The 16,992-nt window shown below is 42.9% G+C and overlaps 2 pseudogenes; both read right to left on the reverse strand.

Moving 5' to 3' along the window:
- Positions 1 to 3,826: 3,826 nt before the first annotated feature.
- On the reverse strand, positions 3,827 to 11,890 carry LOC129644474 (5-hydroxytryptamine receptor 3C-like; annotated as a pseudogene).
- Positions 11,891 to 13,546: 1,656 nt separating this feature from the next.
- LOC129643804 (histone-lysine N-methyltransferase SETMAR-like) lies at positions 13,547 to 14,577 on the reverse strand (annotated as a pseudogene).
- Between the last annotated feature and the right edge of the window lie 2,415 nt (positions 14,578 to 16,992).

The raw sequence follows: 16,992 nt of genomic DNA on the forward strand, positions 1-16,992 counted from the left end.
TCCATGGACAGAGGATCCTGGTGGGCTATAGTCCAAGGGGTCACAAAGGGACATGAATGAGAAACTAACACTTTCACTCTCAGTTATTCATATCTTACCCTCTGCATTTCTATCTAGCACTCTTTTTTTTAAAACAGAAATTTTATATACATACTGTTTTATAACTTTTTTTTCCCATGCTATATATCGTGGACCTGTTTCCCTGGTTTTGACATAGATCTACATTCTTACTTTAAATGGCTGCAGAGCATTCCTTTATGTGGCTATAGGACTATTTAACTCAAACTCTTTAATTGAGGCCCTTAACTAGTCTTCCTGGCCCTTCTTCAAGCATGTGTATGTATTCAGAGGGCCCTCTCTTTGATTTTGTGAGATTAGAGGAACCTGTTAGAATAAAACTTGACACAAAGGAAAGTGAAATGAAAATGGTTGATGAAAGGGACATTTTTTAATTTAAATATTTTATAATAATTTCTTGCAAATGAGATGACCTTTTCATTCTTTTGAATCTCTGAAAGTGTCTGAGAGACTTCAAGTCAAATCCCATTACACCTGTTTAGAATGAAGTATCAAAGTTTTTACAAGGGGGCTTTAAAAAATTATTTATTTTTTAATTGAAGGGTAATTGCTTTACAGAATTGTGTTGGTTTCTGCCAAACATCAACATGAATCAGCCATAGGTATACATATGTCCCCTCCCTCTTGAACCTCCCTCCCACCTCCCACCCCATCCCACACCTCTAGGTTGTTACAGAGCTCAGTTTGAGTTCCCTGAATTATACAGAAAATTCCTATTGGCTATCTAGTTTACATATGGTAATGTAAGTTTCCATGTTACTCTTTCCATACATCCCACGCTTCTCCTTTCTACCCACCCAGCTGTGTCCATAAGTCTGTTCTCTATGTCTATGTCTCCACTGCTGCCCTGAAAATAATTTCGTCAGTACCATCTTTCTAGATTCCATATATATGTGTTAGTATACAATATTTGTTTTTCTCTTTCTGACTTCCTTCACTCTGTATAATAGGCTTTAGGTTCATCCATCTCATTCAGTTCAGTTCAGTCGCTCAGTCGTGTCCGACTCTTTGAGACGCCATGAATCGCAGCATGCCAGGCCACCCTGTCCATCACCAACTCCCAGAGTTCACTCAAACTCATGTCCATCGAGTTGGTGATGCCATCCAGCCATCTCATCCTCTGTCGTCCCCTTCTCCTCCTGCCCCCAACCCCTCCCAGCATCAGGGTCTTTTCCAATGAGTCAACTCTTCGCATGAGGTGGTCAAAGTATTGGAGTTTCAGCTTTAGCATCAGTCCTTCCAATGAACACCCAGGGCTGATCTCCTTTAGGATGGACTGGTTGGACCTCCTTGCAGTCCAAGGGACTCTCAAGAATCTTCTCCAACACCACAGTTCAAAAGCATCAATTCTTCAGCGCTCAGCTTTCTTCACAGTCCAACTCTCACATCCATACGTGACTACTGGAAAAACCATAGCCTTGACTAGACAGACCTTTATTGGCAAAGTAACATCTCTGCTTTTTAATATGCTGTCTAGGTTGGTCATAACTTTCCTTCCAAGGAGTAAGCATCTTTTAATTTCATGGCTAAAGTCACCATCTGCAGTGATTTTGGAGCCCCAGAAAATAAAGTCTGACACTGTTTCCACTGTTTCCCCATCTATTTGCCATGAAGTGATGGGACCAGATGCCATGATCTTAGTTTTCTGAATGTTGAGCTTTAAGCCAACTTTTTCACTTTCCTCTTTCACTTTCATCAAGAGGCTTTTTAGTTCCTCTTCACTTTCTGCCATAAGGGTGCTGTCATCTGCATATCTGAGGTTATTGATACTTCTTCCGGCAATCTTGATTCCAGCTTGTGCTTCTTCCAGCCCAGCATTTCTCATGATGTACTCTGCATAGAAGTTAAATAAGCAGGGTGAAAATATACAGCCTTGACGTACTCCTTTTCCTATCTGGAACCAGTCTGTTGTTCCATGTCCAGTTCTAACTGTTGCTTCTTAGAACTGACCTAAATGCATTCCTTTTTATGACTAATATTCCATGTGTATGTGTACCACAGCTTCTTTATCTATTCATCTGTCAGTGAACATCTAGGTTGCTTCCATGTCCTAGCTATTGTAAATAGTGCTATAATGAATGTTGGGGTCCATGTGTCTTTTCAATTTTGTTTTCCTTAGAGTATATGCCTAATAGTGGGATTGCTGGGTCATATGGTGGTTTTATTCCTAGTTTTTTAAGGAATAAAAAAACTCCATACTGTCTTCCATAGTGGCTGTATCAATTTACATTCCCACCAACAGTGCAAGAGGGTTCCTTTTCTTCTCACCCTTTCCAGCATTATTGTTTGTAAACTTTTTGATGATGGCCATTCTGACCAGTGTGAGGTGATATCTCATTGTAGTCTCAATTTGCATTTCTCTAATAATGAGCAATGTTGAGCATCTTTTCATGTGTTTATTAGCTGTTTATATGTCTTCTTTGGAGAAATGTCTTTTTAGGGCTTTTCCCCACTTTTTGACTGGGTTGTTTGTTTTCTGGTATTGACTTGCATGAGCTGCTTGTGTATTTTGGAAATTAATCCTTTGTCAGTTGTTTCATTTGCTGTTATTTTCTCCTGTTCTGAGAGTTGTTTTTTCACCTTGTTTATAGTTTCCTTTGCTGTGCAAAAGCTATTAAGTTTAATCAGGTCCCACTTGTTTATTTCTGTTTTTATTTCCATTACTCTAGGAGTTGGGTCATAGAGGATCTTGCTGTTATTTATGTCATAGAATGTTCTGCCTATGTTTTCCTCTAAGAGTTTTATAGTTTCTAGTCTTACATTTAGGGTCTTTAATCCATGTTGAGTTTATCTTTATGTATGGTGTTAAGAAGTGTTCTAATTTCATTCTTTTGCATGTGGCTGTCCAGTTTTCCCAGCATCACTTATTGAAGAATCTGTCTTTGCCCCATTGTATATTCTTGCCTCCTTTGTCAAAAGTAAGGTACCCATAGGTATGTGGGTTTATCTCTGGGCTTTTTATCTACAAGAGGGCTCTTTACTTCAGTGTTTGTAGAGATTATCATAAATGCATTGAGGAGCCAGTGCTTCCTGGAAAGTTATTTATTGGGACAGTCAATCAAGGAGAGACTCCACTGATCCCAATCTTCAGTCATAAGGGAGTCAGAAGTTAGGTGAGGCTAAGGAACACTGAAGTGTGTGGGAATGAGGACCCACATGCCCATGAGGCATGTGAGACATCAGGAGATTGTCTAGGGCTGTCCTAAACCTGCTTGGTAGGGCTGTGTTGTTTTGGGAATTTAGAGGGGACATGGTAGTCACTGGGCTTCCCTGATGGCTCCAACAGTAAAGAAGCTGCTTGCAATGCAGGAGATGCTGGAGCCTTGGGTTCAATCCTGGGGTCAGGAAGATCCCCTGGAGGAGGAAATGGCAGCCCACTCCAGTATTCTTGCCTGGAGAGTCCCATGGACGGAGGAGCCTAGTGGGCTACAGTCCATGGAGTCACAAAGAGTTGGATACGACTAAAGCAAATGAACATATGCATACACATGGTAGTCATTGCAGGTAAGTGGTTAAGACTAGGAAAGGGCCTGTGTCTGGCTGGACCTAAGACCATGAGAATCTTCATGCTGTATTTTGTAAGGAGAAGTGGATATGGATGTCATGCCTTGGTGTTTCAGAGGACGATCACCATAGTGATAGAGGTGGCCATGAAAAGCAGGTAGAGACAGAAGAGCAAGGTGTCCATCATGTGGCTTAACTGCACCCATAGGCTGACCAAGTGCTGCTTCTGAGTCTTGTTTTCCTGCTAGGTTCTTGCTGACCGAGGGAACCCATTTAGTTCTCTCTCTGGACCTGGCACCTTCCCCACAAACTCCATGGGCTCCACACCTATGGTGAGACAGAGACTCAGCTGTGGGCCACCAAGGTCACCTGGGTTATTGTGGGGAAGGAGGCAGGAGCAGAAAAGCAGAGGTGATGGAGGAGGAAGTGTGGGCAGTGCTGACTTCCCTCACCAGGCAGGTGGGCAAGGTCCATGTTTCCCTTCCAGGGCACAGCGGGGCAGCATGTCCTTGGGCTGGTGCAGTGTAGAAGCAGGAAATGGAGCCAGTGAGGCATAGGTGGGGGCTGGGTGGTGGCCAGGTCCAGCAGGTAGGAGATGAAGATGGTCTCCAGCAGGCTGAGCACCATCAGGGACAGACACAGGGCAAAATAGACACCGGGAGGGAAGTTGGGCCTACCTGAGGGCCAGAGGCACCAGCCAGGACTTTATTCCTCTCTTCCAATCCCACCCTGGGAAGCACAGCCTCTTTTGCCCAGTGTATCTCCCTTCCCTGAGCCAGTTCAGCCAGTCCCTCTCACCTTTCTCTTCTCAAGAGCTGGAGGGGCCATACTGATGAGGGGGGTGCCACTGGCAGGGAGTAAGTCATTCATCATGAGCAGGAAGACATTGTAGCCCAGCAGAACAGTTATCTTGAATGAGGCAAGGTTCTTTTTTTAATTATTATTATTTTATTTTAATTGGAGGCTAATTACTTTACAATATTGTATTGGTTTTGCCATACACTGACATGAATCCACCATGGGTGTACATGTGTTCCCCATCCTGAACCCCTCTCCCACCTCCCTCCCCATCCCATCCCTCTGGGTCAACCCAGTGCACCAGCCCTGAGCACCCTGTATCATGCATTGAACCTGGACTGGTGATTCGTTTCACATATGATAATATACATGTTTCAATGCCATTCTCCCAAATCATCCCACCCTCACCCTCTCCCACAGAGTCCAAAAGACTGTTCTATACATCTGTGTCTCTTTTGCAGTCTCACATACAGGGTTATCGTTACCATCTTTCTAAATTCCATATATATGCATTAGTATACAGTATTGGAGTTTTTCTTTCTGGCTTACTTCACTCTGTATAATAGGCTCCAGTTTCATCCACCTCCTTAGAACTGATTCAAATGTATTCTTTTTAATTGCTGAGTAATACTCCATTGTGTATATGTACCACAGCTTTCTTATCCATTCATCTGCTGATGGATATCTAGGTTGCTTCCATGTCCTGGCTTTTATAAACAGTGCTGCGATGAACACTGGAGTACACGTGTCTCTTTCAATTCTGGTTTCCTTGGTGTGTATACCCAGCAGTGGGATTGCTGGGTCATATAGAAGTTCAACATTCAGAAAACTAAGATCATGGCATCTGGTCCCATCACTTCATGGCAAATAGATGGAGAAACAGTGGAAACAGTGTCAGACTTTATTTTCTGGGGCTCCAAAATCACTGCAGATGGTGATTGCAGCCATGAAATTAAAAGATACTTACTCCTTGGAAGGAAAGTTATGACCAACCTAGATAGCACGTTCAAAAGCAGAAACATTACTTTGCCAACAAAGGTCCGTCTAGTCAAGGCTATGGTTTTTCCAGTGGTCATGTATGGATGTGAGCGTTGGACTGTGAAGAAAGCTGAGCACTGAAGAACTGATGCTTTTGAACTGTGGTGTTGGAGAAGACTCTTGAGAGTCCCCTGGACTGCAAGGAGATCCAACCAGTCCATCCTAAAGGAGATCAGTCCTGGGTGTTCATTGGAAGGACTGATGCTAAAGCTGAAACTCCAATACTTTGGCCACCTCATGCGAAGAGTTGACTCATTGGAAAAGACCCTAATGCTGGGAGGAGTTGGGGGCAGGAGGAGAAGGGGACGACAGAGGATGAGATGGCTGGATGGCATCACCAACTCGATGGACATGAGTTTGAGTAAACTCATTGTGAGTTGGTGATGGACAGGGAGGCCTGGCGTGCTGCGATTCATGGGGTTGCAAAGAGTCGGACATGACTGAGCAACTGAACTGAACTGAATGGATGGCAGTTCCATTTCCAGTTTTTTAAGGAACCTCCACACTGTTCTCACTAGTGGCTGTGCTAGTTTGCATTCCCACCAACAGTGTAAGAAGGTTCCCTTTTCTCCACACCCTATCCAGCATTTATTGCTTGTAGACTTTTGGATAGCAGCCATTCTGACTGGCATGAAATGGTACCTCATTGTGGTGAGGCAAAGTTCTTATTTCCTGCTGTCAGGTAAAAGCTGAGGGTGTCAATGGTGAGCGGAAAGCTACTGGGCACCAGGAGGTTTAAGATGAAGAGGCTGGGCCTGCACCTGTTGGCCATCTGGTAGGAAGGAGTGTGGAGAATGTGGCAAATAACTGATGCCAGAGGGCTCAACTCTATATTTGATTATTCATTCTTTGCTGATGTCCAATTAGGCTGGTCATGGGTTGACCTCTCTGGGTAATAGATGCATTGAATTGTGCCCTGTTCAGAAGTGCCACCAATTTCATTGTCTAATTTCCCCTTATGTCCCACTTTCTGGGAACACAATTATAGACTTTTGTGGGCAAATGGGGCTCTTTGGACCATTGGACAGGACCATCCATTTTTATAAAAGTCCAGCTGCTCCTCCTGTCTGCAGGGCAAATGCATTGGGGATCCTTCTTGAGGGCAGTTAGGATAGAAAGTGGAATGAGGAGCAGGTGCTAAACTCCTTAGAATTATTTTTACATCCTAAAGGGCCTTAGATTAAGAGGAAAATCAAGAGCAACTTGGAAGTCAAACAGGGGACCCTGTACTTACATAGGAAATGAGTTGGTCATATAGGTTGCTGTCCATCAACATCTTTGGGGTGGCCTTGCTGGTGTTCAGAAGCTCCCACTCCCCCTGGGTCTGAGTGACATTTCAAGGTATATCTGTTATCACTCACAATTCCTTGTCCAGGAGCATGCTGTCCACTGCAAGTAGGCCAGGGTAGCTCAGTCCAGAGAGTCCTCAAGTCTCCTGCCCACAAGATTCAATTCCTTCCCCACTAAGCTTCTTCCACAGATTCTTCTCTCTGTCCTTTTAAAGTAGGCATCTAGGTTTTCTCAGAAGTGGGTCATAGGACCAGAAATTCATATACATGTGGGATGCAGCATTAGGAGGTTTTCTTTTTTTTGGTTGTTAGAGTCAAAGTTATGGGAAGATTAGTTATGACTCAAACATGAGTCAAGAAATTTTTGGAGGGACTTTCCTGGTGGTCCAGTGGTTAGGAATCTGCCTGCCAATGCAGAGGACACAGGTTTGATCCCTAGTGTCCCCTGCATTGGCTAAGGGGAACTAAGATCCCACATGCCTTGGGGCAACTAAGCCTGTAGCACAACTAGAGCTACATGTACCCTAGAGCCCATGCTCCTCAACTAGAGAGTAGCCCCCACTCTGCAACTAGAGAGAAAGCCTGTGTGCAGCAACGAAGACCCAGCGCAGCCAAAAATAAGTCAATAAAATAAATAAAAAGAATTTTGGGAGTCTTTCCTATTTTTCTTCTCAATTTCCCAATTCTATGTGTTGTTTCAGTGGAATAAATCTTGAACAGCTCAGTATTTTTATAATTACATGCATGCCAGTTATAATGATTTATTTATCTGATTCTGCCATAGGACACCTGGTAGCTTCAGTTACATTAATTACTGGTTAAAGTGTTTGGCTGTTAATGTTAACAGGCTTGAGCTAAAAATTATACATGTGCAGCAGGTCAGGGTCAGGTTAGATTCATTTGGTGGAAGGGCTATCTAAGGTAAAGCAGTAGTTTGTGTTTATTTTTTAAACTTTATTGAGAAATTAAAGCAGTAGTTCTTAATCCTGTCTGCACATTAGTGTCACCTGGTGAGATAGAAAGAAATCACAGTAGTAGAACCCCATTGGAACAATTAACTTGGAGTTTCTGGGGTAATGCATAGTTATTGGTATTTTTAAAAAGATTCGGTGGGCAGCCAGAGTTGAGAAGCACTGATATAAAACCTTCCTAAATAATGCCTGCATCACTGATATATCTTCCTCTGAACCTTAAATGGCTGCCACAATGTGTCTCACTCACCTGTGTAGAGGAGGGGACTGAAGGTGAGCAGGCAGGTCTGTTGGTCAAAAGGAAAGTAGAAGGTGTCTGGGTTATAGGTGCTGGTCACCCTCATTGGCCTGTGGTACTATAATTCGACCTTGGCTGCTGAGATATGTAGTGAGACCTGGAGGTACCTGACCCACATCCACACTGCTTGTGAGAGGCAGAGAGAGAGAGGCGCTGTGGGTGCCTTCATCAGCTCGTCTCCCTCCCTTCCCAGGTCTTCTCCTACCGTGCTCACTCTTGGGGCTATTTCTTTAAGGTCACTCTCTCTCGTCTCTTCTGCTCATAGTGTTTTGTGAGAGTCAACTCATTGAGACTGTGCCCTGATCTGAATCTGCTGGTGTCTCTGTGCCCTGCACTGACCCTTGGTTGCTCTTTTTAGATGGGCTTCATGCTGGCTTTCCCTGACCCGGATATACACGATTCCTTGATGCTGATATCTGGAAGCCACAGGTTCTCAGCTGATACAGTGAGTCTGTTGTTGCTGATGCACTCTACTGTGTTCTAGCTAATGAAAGGCTAGATGTGTAGTCCCACATCTACAGCCAGGTCAGTAGAAGCAGAGGTGAGTGATGGTGGAGCCACTCCAGCCCTTCCCTTTCTTCTTCTCTTTCTTTTTGGCCATACTAAATGGCAGGCAAAACTTTCCCATACCAGGGATCAAACCCGTGTCCCCTGCAGTGGAAGCACAGAGTCTTAACCACTGGACCACCAGGGAAGTAGTCTTTAAACTCTGATACTCTTACTTCCACTGGGGTCCCTAATGACCACACCCTATCTCCCCTTCTTTATTAGCCAAGTATCATTGGCAATGGAGAAGGAAATGATAACCCACTCCAGTATTCTTGCCTAGGGAATCCCAGGGAAGGAGGAGCCTGGTGGGCTGCCGTCTATGGGGTTGCGCAGAGTCAGACATGACTGAAGCGACTTAGCAGCAGCAGCATTGGCAAAGTACCCCTTAATGGCCTTTTTGCTAGGCAGACATTAAATACAGCCTAAAACCACTTGGACCCAGGGTTGTACCAGTGCATTGGTCTGCAACCACTTGGCCATTTTCTTGGGTTACGAGTTCTATCTTCCTAAGCTGCCCAGGGAGATTTGTGTCCCCTGGACCAGTTCTAGATGGACTTATTTGGTCCAGGAACAATTTATACATTGGGTAGAGGTCTGGAAAACCTTTAAGTCACTCTTAAAATTTAAACTTATAATTGGTAGTGGGAAAGGGGGGAGAGTTGATTTGCTTTACTGTAGTAATCCACAGGAATGATGTCAGAAGCTGGAGCTGTGCATCCTGGTAAAGAAATTCCCATCCAGGCTTATTAGTGCAAAAAGTTTTGGCCCATGCCCACTACATATTCTTATAAATATTTACTAATTTATTGGAACAGGCATCATTTTAGATGCTAATCTATCTTTTCCTTATTGTCTCCCCTTGTATCTAGGAACAATTTAGGTTTGTTTGGTTTTTTTAAAGAAAGGTCTTAATTTTTTTTTGTTGTTTTGTTTTTATTTTTTCAGTTGGAGGATAATTGCTTTACAATATTGTGTTAGTTTCTGCCATACATCAACATGAATCTTCCACAGGTATACATGTGTCCCCTCCCTCTTGAACCTCCTTCCCACCTCCCACAACATCCCATCCCTCTAGGCTGTCACAGAGAATTGGGTTTGAGTCCCTGTATCATATAGCATATTCCCACTGGCTATCTGTTTTACACATGGTAATGTATATGTTTCAATGTTAATCTCTCAATTCATCCCTTCCTCTCCTTTCCCCACTGTGTCCACAAGTTTGTTGTCTATGTCTGCGTCTCCTTTGCTGCTCTGCAAATAGTTTCATCAGTACCATCTTTCTAGACTCCATGTATATGTGTTAATATATTATATTTGTTTTTCTCTTTCTGACTTACTTCACTCTGTATAATAAGCTCTTGGTTCATCTGCTTCATTAGAACTGACTCAAATGCAGTGCTTTTTATGGCTGAGTAATATTCCATTGTATATATGTACAACAACTTCTTTATCCATTCATCTGTTGATGGACATCTATGTTGCTTCCATCTCCTAGCTATTGTAAATAGTGCTGCAATGAACATCAATTCAGGTTTTAATTGACGTAAAGATCACTTCCTTCTGGAACCTTCCAGAAAGGTCAGGACTCAAGGATAAATCCTTCCTGAAAAAATGTCACTGCAGCCTTCTTCTCTGTGTCTCCCCATCCCATAGGAAAACCCTCTAATTGCTCCAGAATCCATTCAGAGTACCTGTTGCTCACCACTAGACCAATACAATGTTGGGCTGAGAGGGCAGAGGATTATTATCCCCTATTAGAAGCAACAGAAAGTGGGGACCAGGTCTCATCACTTCCAGGATGGCAGACAGATGAAAGATATGTTGACTTGAGTGGGAATGCTGACCTTGGTAGCTGGACAGAAGACCTTTAAATCAAACAATAAGGCAGCAGGATCTACCCCATGCTGGTCAAATCCTGAGCAACTGATGGTGAAAATGTTGCCTCTTCCTGAAGCCAGCAGAGACCCTGTGAAAGAGAGCCTCCATTACTAGGATGGGAGCCTCTCTGCAGAGAGAGAAAACAGAGGACTCACTGGGAGGAGTGGGTGAGCCCTCCTCCTTTTTGGGCCAAGACTTCTTAAGGTCAAAATCCTTCCTGCCAGGGCTGGAGAGGATGGGCTGGTCTGGAAGGCAAATGGTGGAAATGGATGTGGTGAGCTGAGTCAGTATCTATTCTCATTGTTCATCCTCATGCAAAATCTGCCCAAATCTGTATGCAAACTCATCTTTGATGTAATAGCAGCCACTTCAAGAAGGCCTGTGGTGCACCCATCATAAGTCTCTTGGATCTACCTACTAGTACCACCTAGCACTGCCCTTGGACTTGTAGTCAAGGTCATTTATAAATCTGCTCTAATGATTTCTCATCCTCATTTTCAGGGACTTCTGTTTACCTAAGACAGAGTTAATTTATCAAGAAGATAAGATAGATAATCAACTGCGCTTACTTACTAGGCAGATGTGGGAAACATGAAGTAGGTATTCTGAATGTGTGGTTATTTGGTGCTTTAGCTTATTTTGCCCTTCTCAGATTTAGTGATCTCAGATAGCTTAGGACTTATTTCTAGCACTGGGATCATTAGGCCATATCACTGAGCCAATCATATAGTAAGCCCTATGTGGATCTTTGCTCTTGGCCATGGCCAGGGAGCTATTGGGTAGTACCTGAGCAGAATCTTTGCTCCATTTCCTTTTTTTTTTTTTTTAATCTTTTTTTCCCCTGCCTTCTCTCTTTCTCTATCTCTTTCCATAATATTTAAGGTACCTACCCAGACTTGGAACAAGTATTTCCCTGTGGAGGCAAAGTATCTGTTTTCTTCTACCTCAGATTGATTCCTATCCTCTCTTGATATTTTACTTACTCTTTCAGGGTTATTCTTTTCATAGACATCATATCAAAGGAGGTAGGGAGGTTAGGATGAAGGTGTGGTGGAAAGGGCACTGGAGGACAAGAAAAGGCAGATTTGGAAAGGTAGTGAAATGAGATCCCTATGCAGGCAGGGAGCGAGGAGAGCTCTGTGTCCTGAGCAGTGGAATATCTTTCTATCTGTCACCAAAAGGAAATCAAGACACTGACATTATGGAAGAAATATTTAACTTGTTAATTCTAATGTCCTTCACGTGCTAGAAGAAAGTTCCTATATATCCTTCAGAACCACACTCTGGTCTTCTCTGTTCTTGCCCCATCTTACCTTGAAGCAGAAGGTTGACAGTGAGACAGAGGAGGAATCCCCTCACAGCGGGCCACCCTCCTTCCATCCTCTTCTTCTGGACTCTCCTCTGGGGACTTGCCAGTAGCCCCCAAACCCTGGTGTTTAAAGGAGCTCCAACCATACCTTGGTTCCTGATTTTTGAATACTGCTCATGACAGCTGACCACTCCCTGGTGAGAGGCTATGGCCAGAGAGATCACAGCAGTTTCCTGCTTTGCCCCTGTCCATGAATGCCTTCTGAGCTCCAGACAGGGAGGAAGTTGGGCCAAGACTAAGGGAAAAGTATCCTGTTTGGCAGCTCTATACTGAGATCAATAACAAAATAACTCACTTTAATGAGAGAGTGTGGACTGGTGAAATAAGAATTATTACTTTTCTAAAGCCAGGGAATCTGCAGATTTGGAAAGGTGACAATATTTAGTGATTTGGTTACATATTTATTAAGAATAATTGCAAATACCAAATTATAAATCTTTATTCATAGCTTCATTATCTATTGTTTATATTTTTCCAACATCCCCTAGCTAGATTTCCTCCTTCCAGTCTTTCTGCCTCCCTGATTCGTTCTCCCCGAGACTAATGTTTTCTATACAAGTTTTACTCTATGTATTGATTCCATGATAACAGATGTCACAAAACTAAGTTAACAGATCTGTTTTTAACATTTTTTGTGTTGTCAATAGTGATATACATTATCATAAACTAGTAATCCAGCTACCATCAATATTAACGGCCTGTGTCAATGTTGTCTTATGTCACATCTTTATAAAAAGTACAATTTAACCAAATGAGTGAATTGGAACATTGTTATATTAAGTATATCTTAAGTCACATTTCCAGAAAGACTTGAAAATGTTTTCTTGCAGAAGGGATGAAGAGTCAGACCTAGAATACAAAAGAAACTTTGTTCAGAATGTAAGATCATGACAGTCCAAAATAGAAACCGCTAAGGAAGGCAGGAATGTCCCACTTTGGGGGCCCAAAGTGGGAAAATATAGAACAGAAGGCTGCAATGTCTTTTGTTTAAAGTTTGAAATGTCTGTAGTCTTTCAGTCCTACCAGAATGTAAGATCATGACAGTCCAAAATAGAAACCGCTAAGGAAGGCAGGAATTTCCCACTTTGGGGGCCCAAAGTGGGAAAATATAGAACAGAAGGCTGCAATGTCTTTTGTTTAAAGTTTGAAATGTCTGTAGTCTTTCAGTCCTACCAGCTCTGTAAGTCATTGCTTCCCTTCTTTGGAAACTTGGCCAAGGGATTGGGCCATCATGTCATATAGGACCAAAGTACCACTGTGTCTGTATCTACATGGACACACCTGTGGGGTGCTGGACTCCTGGACTGGCCAAGAGTGAAGGGCTGGCTGTCAAGGGACACTTGAGTTCCACAGGTAGGCTATACTCACGGGCCCTGGAACTAGGAAAGGAGGGTTAACTTCAAGCCGTGCTGCAAGTGGCTGAAGATAGTTGATACTTACCTTGTTTTTAATAAAGTTGGCTGAAAAATGGGACCTAAGTTCTGACTGTACTCAGAAGTAGACATAGCTCTCAGGAGATGGAAGTGATAGAGGCAGGAGAAATAAAGCACTGAGGCACAGGCTTGCTTCTGACCTCGAGAATCGGAGTTTCAACTCTGGGATCTGGAGATCTCAGGGGCTATTATTTCTCCTGCTGCTGCTGTTGCTGCAGGTGATAACTAACATATTGAGTACTTTATTGTATGCCAGGCATTGTATTAGGTTGATGCAAATGTAACTGTGGTTTTGGACCGTTAATTTTAAATCGTTATAACTAGGCTCAAACACATCTTTATTAATCAAATTAGGAACCATTACAATCAATACATTTTTGCCAATAAGAAATGTTTGTTTATTCCTGTAGCATAAAAATCCATGTTTCTGGATTCGACGAACTCTTGGAAAGCATTTTCTGCCTCCTATTGGTTATGGAAGTGTTTTCCCTGCAAAAAGTTGTTAAGATGCGTGAAGATCTGGTAATTGGTTGGCAAGAGGTCAGGTGAATATGGCGGATGAGGCAAAACTTTGTAGCCCAATTCACTCAACTTTTGAAATGTTGGTTGTGCAACGTGCAGTTGGGCATTATTGTGGAGAATTGGGCCCTTTCTGTTGACCATTGCTGGCTGCAGGTGTTGCAGTTTTTGGTGCATCTCATCGATTTGCTGAGCATACTTCTCAGATGTAATGGTTTTGCCAGGATTCAGAAAGCTGTAGTGGATCAGACCGGCAGCAGACCACCGAACAGTGACCAGGACCCTTTTGTTGGTGCAAGTTTGGCTTTGGGAGATGTTTCGGAGCTTCTTCTCAGTCCAGCCACTGAGCTCGTCATTGCCAGTTGTCATATAACATCCACTTTTCATCACATATCACAATCTGATCAAGAAAGCATTCATTGTTGTTATGTACAATAAGAGAAGACAACACTTCAAAATGACGATTGTTTTGATTTTCAGTCAGCTCAGGAGACACCCATGTATCAAGTTTTTTACCTTTCCAATTTGCTTCAAACACCTAATGACCATAGAATGGTTGATGTGGAGTTCTTCAGCAGATTCTTGTGTCTCAATTCTTTATGTGTAAGAGGATCGGCTTTGATGATCCTCTCAGTTGGTTGCTATCAACTTCCAGGGGCCGGTCACTGTGCTCCTCACCTTCAAGGCTCTGCTCTCCCTTGCAAAACCTCTTGAACCACCATTGCACTGTATGTTCATTAGCAGTTCCTGGGCCAAATGCATTGCTGATGTTACAAGTTGTCTTTGCTGCTTCACAACCTGTCTTGAACTCAAATAAGAAAATCACTCAAATTTGCTTTTAGTCTAACGTCATCTCCCTAGTCTAAAATAAATGTAAAATAAACAGTAAGTAATAAGTCACTAGCAAAGAAACATAAACTGAGAAATGCACATTAAAATGATGTATAACATAGCCACATTTATTTAAGAATGTATTCCAGTATCAAACAGCAAAGTTCAACAATGCAATTACTTTTGCACCAACCTAATATGTCTAATTTTATGTCATCCCCCAACATTCCTACAGTGCAGATACTGGATAGGAGTATGTAGAAAAAAAGAAATGGAGCCAAGTAAATAGAGAGATGGCAATGGGATCTTGTATTTTCTGATCATATTTTAGAACATAAACACACTTGAGGAAAATATAAATTTTGTTATTAACCACTGATCATCTTCTATAAAAATACCTAAAATGATGAACTAGAGAACATTTTCAAATAGAGCAATAAAAATGATAGTACTTAAAATAACCAGGGTTTCAGGTTTTCTAGTGCTTATGGTTTATAACAAGCCATATAAGAATCACATAGTTTTTCATCATGAACACTGGGTCTCTTTCTACCTTCAGAATTCTTTACTTGTAAAAGATGCTTTTCACACTGGCCAGTCCTCCATCTCAGACAAATTATTAAGCACCTAGAATTCTTGTCTAGGAGACATACTGGCTTAGGTTAGCTCTCAGAGTTTATGCTAGCACGGAGTTCCTTGTTACCAATGTGGTTTGGATACCTGTCCTGCATATGCCTGCCTCCTCCTTCCCTTCTCCAGTAGGCTCTCAGATGGGGAAAGGTAGCCATATTTAAACAGAACTTCAGTAGCTAGATTGTCATTTTCTGAGGCCATTAGAAATAGCTGTCTCTAACATTCTCTGGGAGAAGGCAATGGCACCCCACTCCAGTACTCTTGCCTGGAAAATCCCATGGATGGAGGAGCCTGGTAGGCTGCAGTCCATGGGGTTGCTAGAGTCGGACACGACTGAGCGACTTCACTTTCACTTTTCACTTTCATGCATTGGAGAAGGAAATGACAACCCATTCCAGTGTTCTTGCCTGGAGAATCCCAGGGACGGGGAAGCCTGATGGGCTGCCATCTCAGGGGTCGCACAGAGTCGGACACAACTGAATCGACTTAGCAGCAGCAGCAGCAGCAACATTCTCTGGAATATCCTGGGAATTCTCTAAAACTCCCATTTTAGCTCTGATACATGTCTCTCCTAAGCCAAGCTGTGGGCTTTGTTGGTCACTCATGACTAGGAGATGGTTCAGAAACTCTTAGCTGATTCAGGGGTCATTGTGGGAGGGTGAGGACTTCCTCCACTCTCAGCTTTCTCTGGGCATCTTTGGAATCTCCATCTTGGGTTCAGTATCTTTGAATTCCTGGGCACTCGGCCATGGCCCCTAAAAAAGAGGCCCTGAATTTGGGCTTTAGCTGCTTCCTTGGACAAGTCTGGGGCCAGTTAGAATTCCTGTTTGGGGTGTAGTCTTGGATCAGTTGGAGGATACCATCAACTTAAGGTGTGGGTGTTTCTAGAAATCCTTACGTTCGCCTGGGGTTTCCCAAACTTGAGTTGCAGCTTAGCAATGGGCCTCCTCACCTGGAAAAGCATTTTTGTCTTCCTCTAGCTGCCTCTTTTTTGGGAGGATGGCCTCATGCATCACAATCCAGCCTTGAGGAGGATAGAATGCCAAGGTGAAGAATCTCTCTGGAAACTGTATAGCAGCATCAAAGCCCCCAGGCTTCACACCTAGTGGCGTCACTCCTAGTCTGGCTTTTTCTAAATTATCCTCCACTGTGTAGGCTGTGTAATTTGAAATGCAGAGCTGACCATATCTTTTTTATACTTGAAATCTTTCAGTGGCTCCCATTGTCTGTAGCAGTTATGTTAAGATTGCTGAGTCTGAAAATTCGTATTTTCAACAAGTTTCCCAGGTGCTGCTGCAGCTATTCCTCCTGGGACCACACTTAGAAAACTGACCTATAGGATGAAATCCCCCCCCCCCCACCTTAGCATGATGTAAAGAACTCCCTGACTTAGGTCCCACCCATCCTTCCATCATGTTGCCTTGGATTTTATGTTACCAAAGACTCGTTCTTATCTTTAATGTGTATCAGAATTACTTAATATGCTTTACCCTTACCACTCTGGCCCTAAATCAGAATCATAGCCCTGAATCAGAATTACAATTGGTAGTGCTCAGGAATCGACATTTTAAAGTAGATCCACAACTGATTCTAATGCAGGTGGATCTTGGACTACACAGGGAGAAACACTGCATCCTAAATAGCACCCCAACACTCAGTATGTGATTTTACTCTTCCACATTCCCTTGACCTAAAATGCACCTTCTACTATTGATCTCTGATCCTACTAATAAATTCTTAAAGATTCAGCTCAATTCAAGCATCCAGTCTTTGGTGAAGCCTGCCTCAGTGTCTCTTCTTTCTG

The sequence above is a fragment of the Bubalus kerabau genome, chromosome 2, assembly GCF_029407905.1.
Source record: "Bubalus kerabau isolate K-KA32 ecotype Philippines breed swamp buffalo chromosome 2, PCC_UOA_SB_1v2, whole genome shotgun sequence".
NCBI classification, from domain to species: Eukaryota; Metazoa; Chordata; class Mammalia; order Artiodactyla; family Bovidae; genus Bubalus; species Bubalus kerabau.